The 9,095-nt window shown below is 51.1% G+C and overlaps 1 long non-coding RNA gene across 1 annotated transcript; it reads left to right on the forward strand.

The window, feature by feature from the left end:
- Nucleotides 1-7,186: 7,186 nt before the first annotated feature.
- LOC144255176 (uncharacterized) lies at nt 7,187-8,315 on the forward strand. The gene is made up of 3 exons (XR_013343674.1): nt 7,187-7,225; nt 7,882-7,950; nt 8,095-8,315. It is a non-coding gene; the product is annotated as an uncharacterized LOC144255176 (long non-coding RNA).
- The last annotated feature ends 780 nt before the right edge of the window (nt 8,316-9,095 follow it).

The raw sequence follows: 9,095 nt of genomic DNA on the forward strand, positions 1-9,095 counted from the left end.
AATCCAATTTACTACCAGATTTTTTTTAAGAAAAGTAAGTGTGTGTATGTGTTTTGTTTAAAAGTTAGAAATTACATAATGAACTCTTGCAATTTCTAACTTTTAAACAAAACACATATGACACTAGTTTTTAGTGTATTTCAGTGAATGTCAAGTATTTGTTCCTAAATTACTAAAGAATGTAATGTACTCAAGATATTTTATCAGAAGTCTTACTTTGGGTGCTGGTATTAAATGAGATTTCAATTAAAAAAAATAAATAAAAGTTAGAAATTTAAATACTGGTGTTGTTATATTTGGATTCTTTGTTACCTTGTCTTCTATTACCAAAAACAAACTTTTGCCAAGTGTTTTATTTCCCCCCTATATTTCCAGCTATGGTTTAATTAAAAAGTAAAAAAGTATTTGCTTTTAAACTACATACAAGTAGTAGTTAAAGTTGTAAACTTTCAGTGCAAAGTGAGCATTATGATTTTGTATTCTCTTGAAATATGGTTAGCTTTATCTTTGTGGTTGATTTATTTTAACTTTTTAGCTAAAACTCACCTCATGTATAACTTGGTTGCATAAAATTGTAGGTGATGGAAAGAAATTTCAGTAGAATCAGGTAAAACATAAAAACTTTAAACTTAATCATTTGACTTGCAACTTTATCGTCATTGACCATAAAGCACACTAAAAACATAAGTTATTTTTAAAATACCATCCAAAATAAAAGATAATTTTAACAAAGGAAGAAATTGAAGGTGTATTTAGACCGCCAAACTTTTTGTTTGAACTAGCACTATTCTGATTTTTAGATTTTAGGTATTTTGTAGACATTTTTACTCAACTTCTGCAATTCAGACCAGACACACTTATAGGTCTGATTCTGCAGAGGCACTCATAGATCTGAAAAGCTTTCCTCTTTGAATTAAAATGTTGCTTTGAGATGAGCCACAGAGGAGGCATGTTTTACTCAACTTTTCAACTATCAGGTAATATCCATCTACACTATTTTTTTTTTTTGTTTTCAGACTTTGTTCCCATATTGTTTTCAGTTGTTTGGTTATAATTAGAAATTGTGAGGAACTCCATTTAATGTTTAAAAATGTGAGGAGATAAATCAGACTTGACATTTATGTAAGATCAGTTCTCTAATAGGAAAAGTATGGTACAAAATAGCAAAAGGACTGGGTAAAATGTGTACTCTTTTTTAAAAAAACAAACATGTATTTGGTCTTTTGTCTGTGTTTGTTTATTCCACTAGAGTAAATGTGTCCTTGTTGTAAACACAAAGCATTTCTTCCTGATTAAATCATAGATGTAGATTTACAGTATAATTCAATAATAAAAAAATAATTAAACTCTAAAAAAATATATACATCAAACCACTTATAAATTTTTTAAAAAATTAATTTTTAAAAATGGAAACCAGCTCCTACATCCCCCAAATACTAAGAAATACTTGTAGCATATTACATTCCTGTAATACGTACAAACATAATTCCCACTTTTTGGCATAAATGCACAAGCCCAGCATTCCATCAGATACAGACAGCCTTACTTCCCAGTTACATACTAGTAAGTCCTCACTTAAAATGCATTCCCAGAGAAGATATTCATCAAAACTGCCAGACCCCTGGAATACTTGTACCCATGTCCCCTGAACAATCTTACTTCACACAACTCTGTTCCTAAAACACCCTACAGACACCCAAGGAATGCTAGTAACTACAAATTCAATACACATGTAAATCTCCACAAGCATCAAATAGCTACATATAAATATGCAAATGTCCTATTATCTCACACTACCTGCATATACAAAGTCACACCTTTCCAGATATTCACAAAGATATAAATTATCCATCTCCCAAAATGGAGAATAACATACACTTCACAATCACACATGTTCAATTGCCACTCAAGATTAGTCATAGACCTGACCTCACACAAGGAAATACAAAAATCCATAAAACAACAAAAAGCAAACCCACAACTATACATGATATCCTGAATAGGCAAACATTCCCACTGCATTTCCCAAAATATACTATATACCCACCAAAAATACACCCAATGATGTTACTTAACATTGCCCATATGCACATGCACATACAGATATCTTTTCCAAATAACCCATGATACAAACAAAAATTGCAGCATTAGGGGGAGGGGGGACTGCAGAGAACCACAGGTGAAATACTCCAAAGCCAAAATACAAACACCTACACCAAACTCCCTGAGTTTATATGTATTATTTCCCACACCCTCCAAACGTAACCAGTCCTACTCTCTCATTAGAGATACAACTTTCTTTCAATAATCCATCCAGACACATACAAATCTCATATTCTCACTAGCCAACTTGAAACATAACTAACCCAAAACTATGAATGCAAATAACACATTAGGAATACCATCTTCAAAATGGACATGCAACCAAAAATTCATGGCCTCTAAATTTCCACAATCCCCAAGAAGGAAAAAAGTCTGCAACATAGTCAGATGCAACCATGCACCCCAAAATTCTTACACAGTAGGCAAAGGCAAAATCAAAACGTATTAGCATCCCCAAAACCAAACTCTGACACTCCAGTGCCAATGAACATTTACAAAAAAGAACACATAACTTTACTCATGTAAAAGATGAGTACCACAAAATTTAATAATAATAAAACATGACTCTATTTATTGCACAATACTTGTGGTCACACAGTTCTCCCATCATCATTCAGGTGCTCTGTCTAGAGGCTCCCACCAACAGCCAACCTACGACAGCACGTCAGTCACGGTGTGACCACATGCCACTCAGCAAACTCGGCTCAGTATATTCCCTTGTGCAAAGTTGCTAAGATCACAGGAAAAGAGCATCCTTCAGCTAACAACCCAGATGCCAGCTGACAGTGTCCCCAACATTCACAGATTTCACAGGGAACAAGAAGTTGATCATCACCACTTCGTCTGACATCGACAGGAGCCAAGTCAAAGACCTGCTGACTGGGACCCTGCTTCTCAAGCACCGCACAGGTGCCCTGGAGCCCAGGGGCCGCACAGGCTGCAAAGGACATGGATGGACGACGCTTCGACGCTGCACTGGACAACACACCCCTCACTTCTGGGTCTGGTGCTGATGGTCCGCGTCCTAGGGGAGGCAAGGCAGGCTCCTGGGCTGCCCTGGGAGCACAGGACCAGGCAGGGACACACTGGGGACAGGAGAGGTTCGAGAGGCCAGTACCTCCGGGCCTATGGGACTGAGTCTGGACGCCGCCATGGGAGCCCGGCCGGCCGTTGGGAACCTGCCATCAGCGCTCACGCCTGCGCCTTGCCCTGCTGGAGCCCTAACAGACGCCAGAGCCCCAACTGACACTGGAGCCCTTGGGTGGCTGCCCGCGAGTGCCAAAGCGCCTCCAGCCAAGGGCTTGCGCATGCGCGAAGGGTGCAGGGCGGACTGGAAGCCCAGAGCTGCCTACAAGAAGACGACCAAGGGGGGCTGGGGATGTGGCTCAGCGGTAGTGTGCTCGCCTGGCATGCGTGCGGCCCGGGTTCGATCCTCAGCACCATATACCAACGAAGATGTTGTGTCTGCCGAGAACTAAAAATAAATAAATAAATAAATATTAAAAAATTCTCTCTCTCACTCTCTCTCTTAAAAAAAAAAAAAAAAAGACCAAGGGAGTCTGAAGGCTTCTGGGTATCTCAGGAAAGGCTCCCTCTGGCCCTTTTATGCCTGGCTCTGCTCCCCTGGGACCTGCTACCCCTTGCTCTACTCCCCTGGGTCCTGCATCCACTTGTCCTTCTTCCCTGCTCCCCATGGGCCCTGCTCTTCCTGGCCCTAATCCCCTGGCCCTGCTCCCCCTGGATCTTCTCTCCCTGGTATTGCTGTCCCTGAGCCCTTCTCCCCTTGGCCCTTTTCCCCCTATCCCCAATCCCCCTGGCCCTGCTCCCCATGGGCCCTGCTCCCCTGGCCCTACTCCCTGTTGGCTCTGCTCCCCCTAGCCCTGCTATTCTGGGCCCTGGTCCCCTTGATCCTCATATCCCTTGGTCCTGCTCCACCTTGTCCTGCTCCCCTGGGCCCTACTCCCTCAAGTCTTACTCCCCTGGGCCCTGCTACCCTTGGTTCTTCTCCTCCTAGGCCCTGGTCCCCCTAGACCTCGTTCTCTCTGAGTCCTGGTCCCCTCTGGCCCTGCTCCCCCTGGCCGTGTTCCCTCTAAGCCTGCTCCCCTGGGCCCTGCTCCCCTGCGCCCTGCTCCCTCTGGTCCTGATTTCTTGGTCCCTGATCCCCCTGTCACTGCTTTCCATGGGTCCTGATCCTCCTGGCCCTGATCCCATGGTCCTGCTCTGCTTGGGCCCTGCTCCACCTGGTCCTTCTCCCCATGGCCCTGCTCCTTCTGGCCCTAATCCCTTGGCCCTGCTTCCCCTGGCCCTGCTCCCCAGGTCCATGCTCTCCTGGTCCCTACTTCCCCTGGTCCTGCACCCCTGGGCCCTACTCCCCCTGGGCCCTCCTCCCCATGGACCCTGCTCCCCATGGGCTTGCTCCACATGGGTAGTGCTACCTCAGGTCCTGCTACCCCTGATCCCTGCTTCTCATGTACCCTGCTCCTCATGGCCCTGCTCTCTTGGACCCTGCTCCAACCTGGGCTCTGCTCCCCCATGGGCTCCACTCCCACTGAGTCCTGCTCCCCCTTGGCCCTGCTCTCCATGGTCCTGGTTTTCCAGGCCCCACTCCTCTGGCCCTGCTCCCCATGGCCCTCTTCCCCCTGACCCTGCTCCCTCTGATCCTGTTCCCCTGGGCCTTGCTCCTCCTGGCCCTGCTTCCCTGGGTCCTGCTCCCCCTGGCCCTGCTCCCTGGGCCCTGCTCCCCCTGGTCCTGCTCCCCATGGGCCCTGCTTCCCTAGTTCTGCTCCACCTGGCCCTACTCCCTGTGGGCTCTGCTCCCCCTAGCCTTGATCTCCTGGGCCCTGCTCCCCCTGATCCTCCTCTCTCTGGGCCCTGCTCCCCCCGGTCCTGCTCTCCCTGGACCCTGTTCCACCTGGGCCTGATCCCCTGGGAACAAATTCCCCCTGTCCTCTACCCCTGGGCCCTGCTCTCCCTGGTTCTGCTCCCCCTGGGCCCTGATTTCCCTGGGCCCCACTCCCCCTGGGCCCTGCTCCACCTGGGTCCTGCTCCACCTCTTCTTGCTTCCCTGGGCCTGCTTCCCCTAGACCTCTTCCCCTGGCACAGCTCCCCTGGCCCTGATTCCCTGGACCCTCTCCTCCAGGCCCTGCTCCCTGTCATTGTGCTCCCCCCGGTCCTGCTCCCACAGGACTTCCTCCCCCTGGTTCTGCTCCCCCTGGGTTCCCCTCCCACTGGGCCCAGCTCCCCCTCAGCCCTGCTGCCCCTGGTCCTGCTTCCCTTTGCCTTGCTCCCCCTGGCACTGTTCCCCCTGGCCCTGTATTCCTGAGCCTTATTCCCGCTGGGCCCTTCTTTCCCTGAGCCCTGCTCCCCATGGACTTGTTCCCCATGGGCCCTGCTCCCCAGGCCCTTCTCCCCCTGTCCCTCTTTCTCCTGGGCCCTACTCCCCCTGGCCCTTCATCCCCTTGCCCTGCTTCCCCTGGGCCAGCTCCCCCGGGCACTGCACCCCCTGGTTCCGCTCTCCTTGGGCCCTTCTCCACCTAGCCCTGCTCCCCCTAGCCCTTTTCTCCCTGGCTCAGCTCCCACTGGCTCTGCTCCCCTGGGCCCTGCTCCTCTAGGACTGCTCCCCCTGGCCCTGCATCCCCTTGCCCTGCTTCCCCTGTGTCCTGCTACCCCTGGCCCTGCTCCCCTGGGCCATGCTCCCTCTGATCCTGCTCCCTCTGGGCTCTGCTCCTCCTTGCCATGCTTCCATGGGCTCTGCTTCACCCTGGGCTCTGCTCCCCCTGGGCTCTGCTCCCCCTGGGCCCTGCTCCCCCTGGGCCCTGTTCCCCCTGGTCCTGATCCCCTGAGTCCTGCTTCCCTGGACCCTGCTCCCCCAACCCCTGCTCCCCATGGCCATGGTCCCCCTGGCCCCACTCACCCTGGCCTTGCTCCCCTGGGCCCTACTCCCTCCAGTCCTGCTCCCCTGGGTCCTCTCCCCCTGGTTCTGCTCCTCCTGGGCCCTGCTTCCATAGACCCCACTCACCCTGGGCCCTACTGCCCCCGCCTTGCTCCCCTGGGCCTTACTCCCTCTGGTCCTGCGTCCCTTGGGCCCTGCTCCTCCTGGTGCTATTCCCCTGGGCCCTGGTCCTCCCTGGGCTCAGCTCTCCCTGGATCCTGCTCCCCATTGGCCCTGTCCCCCTGGTCCTGCTTCCCCGGGCCCTGCTCACTGTGGCCCTGCTCCCTCTGACCCTGCTCCCCCTGGCCCTGCTCCCCTGGGCCCAGTTCCCATGGGCCCTGCTCCTTCTGGTCCTGCTTTCCTGGCACTGCTCCCCCCTTGCTCTGCTCCCCTGGGACCTGCTCCCCTGCAGCGCACCTCCTTCAGGTAGGGTGGTGCCGGGTGGACTCAGTCCTTGGAGGCACCTTCAACTGTCCAGTTTCCAGATCCCTGAAAGGATCAAGTAGTCATTATTCCTAGATTTGCAGAATAGTTCTCATTTCAAATATTTTTTTCCACTAGGTTCATAAAATAGTGGTTTTCAAATTGTCGAGCTTTGGAATCTTTAGAGGGAACCTAGAAAATAGGGCTCTGTGTCTCCCATTCCCAGTTAAGCCAATGAAGAAGTCTATTAAAAAATTGAGAACACAGAATTTAATATTGTATCTCCCAGTCTATTTCCAGCCTCCAGAAGGGGAACAAAAATCCTTTTTTTTCCATGTGTCAAGATGGGACACTTATCAGCACATCAGTGATTCATAGGGCCCACTTTTGCAGGGTGGCAGCTAAATGGGATGGTGGAGAGGAACCAGGGATACCTGGACACAAAACTGCAGCCTGTTGGCTACAGTTCAGGCCCTGCACAGTCCCAGAAGCCCCTGCTTCACCATCTGGCTTCCTCAGGAGAGGTGCCCTCCCCCATAGTCAGGCTCTGGAGGCTGTTCCTCCCAGCCCTGCCTGAGCAGCCTTTCCTCCTTATGCCTTTCCTCCCAGTTCCAGTCCAGGGAGCTCCCAAGGAAATGGTTGACCCCTCCAGTGGCCGGGCCACTCTGCTGGAGTCCATCCGCCAAGCTGGGGGCATCGGCAAGGCCAAGCTGCGCAGTGTTAAAGAGTGCAAGCTGGAGAAGAAAAAACAGAAGGAGCAGGAACAAGGTGAGGGGACCCTTGGTCCACTGCAGGAAGACTCCAAACAAAAGGTCACCTGCCCCTCCATCTCCCACGAGTCCCCACAGTGTTCTGCCCAGCCACACCACCCCAAGCTTTTCCTCCAGGTATTCACTGGAAAGCCCAGTGGATATCCTCACGTGGGCCAGGCACTCCTTAGTAGAGCCTTCCCCTCTAAGCTCACCCAACTCAACCACAAAGGAGAATCTTGGCCCAGTCATTTAACAAAATGGTCAGGGACCCAAAAGACTGAAGATCTGGTGGGTTAGCTCAGTCCTACTTCATGTTTCAGGCTTGTCTGCTGTGAATCCCAACTTGGCATCATGCATTACCTTGGCATAAAGCAGCAGGGCCCTGGGTTTGTGTCCCAGTCTGCTTCTGACCTGCCTGGTAACCACAGGCAAATTGCCTAACCACTCTGGGCCTTGTCCTCATTGTGAGAACTAAAATGTTAACTATTTTGTTAATGCCACTGCAGGATCCACAGAAACCAAAGCTCCAAGAGTCTGTGGTGAACGTGTGGCTGGGGAGCAGGATGGGGAGTGTTGTAGAGGTGGGATGAGCAAGCCAAGAGTGTGAGGCTGCACCTAGAGATGTCCTATTTGGCCCATTTGCACTCCCTCACCATGGCTTCCCCATTGCAGTGAGAGCCACGAGCCAGGGTGGAGACCTGATGTCAGATCTCTTCAACAAGCTGGTCCTGAGGCGTAAAGGTAGGAGGCAGGGTGCCCTGCCTTTCGGCCTTGAGACATTTTGTATTATATGTAATCCTGTATGTCTTCTTATTCTTAAATCTCCCAAGGGCTGGGTAAACTATTGCCCTGACCAACCTCCCTAACTAGTCTTTTCCTTCCCAGGTATCTCCGGGAAGGGACCTGGGACTGGAGCCAGTGAGGGACCAGGAGGAGCTTTTGCGCGAATGTCAGACTCCATCCCCCCTCTGCCACCCCCACAGCAGCCACCAGGAGAGGAAGACAAGGATGACTGGGAGTCTTAGGTGGCTCCTCCCTCCCTAAACCCTGACTGTTGCCTTCTTGGAACCATCCAGGAGCAGCTCCTGGGCATACCATCCTCTCAGCCTAAGGACCTCAGCTGGGATAGTGGACAGTCCCAGATCTGCACCTAGACCCCCTGCACAGGGTGTATGTGTATGCCACCTGCTTGTGCTCTGCTCATGTGACTTCCTTACCCACCCTTTACCAGGGTGTTCTTCTAAAGATCTTTGAGAAAAGAGCAACATGAATCAATAAAGAAGGGTAATACAAGAATGGAGCTCAAGCCAGCAGTGCAATTTTAATTAAGGAATCATAGTTGTGCAGGACATAGCTCTGTCCTTGGAGCCTGTCCCCTACCCTGGTGGTCTCCAGGTGATGGGGCAGGACTTTAACGATATTGAAGCCCCTTTCTCCAGGTAGGGGGTGTGGGAGCAGGGGCAGCTATTGTAGAGGGAGGGAGATTTTCCACAGGAAAAAAAAAAGTGACACAGTGTCTCTAAAAATAGTCATGCTGAGAGCCTAATGGCCCTTGGCATGATCACTGATGTCAGAGTAGAAGGTGTCTTGGAGTTTGCTCGAGTGGCTGAGAGGGAGGGAGGTGCCGCTGACTTAAAGGAGGAATTGGAGCCAAGCCAGGGAGATAAAACCCTTGCAGAGACTGAGGGACAGGGGAGGGAACAGGGCTGCAGCTGGGAAGTGAGGCTGTGGGGAAAGGGGCTGGAAATGGACATCATTAGCTGAGAGGGTGAAAGCACAGAGGCAAGATGGGCCTCACCTCTGAGAAGGTGGTGGCTGCCCACATAGCCTCCTACAAAGGCTGGGCAGGAAACTGACCCTGGGCTTTGCCTAAGCATGGCTGGGAT

This window comes from Urocitellus parryii, chromosome 5 (genome assembly GCF_045843805.1).
Source record: "Urocitellus parryii isolate mUroPar1 chromosome 5, mUroPar1.hap1, whole genome shotgun sequence".
Taxonomy (NCBI): domain Eukaryota; kingdom Metazoa; phylum Chordata; class Mammalia; order Rodentia; family Sciuridae; genus Urocitellus; species Urocitellus parryii.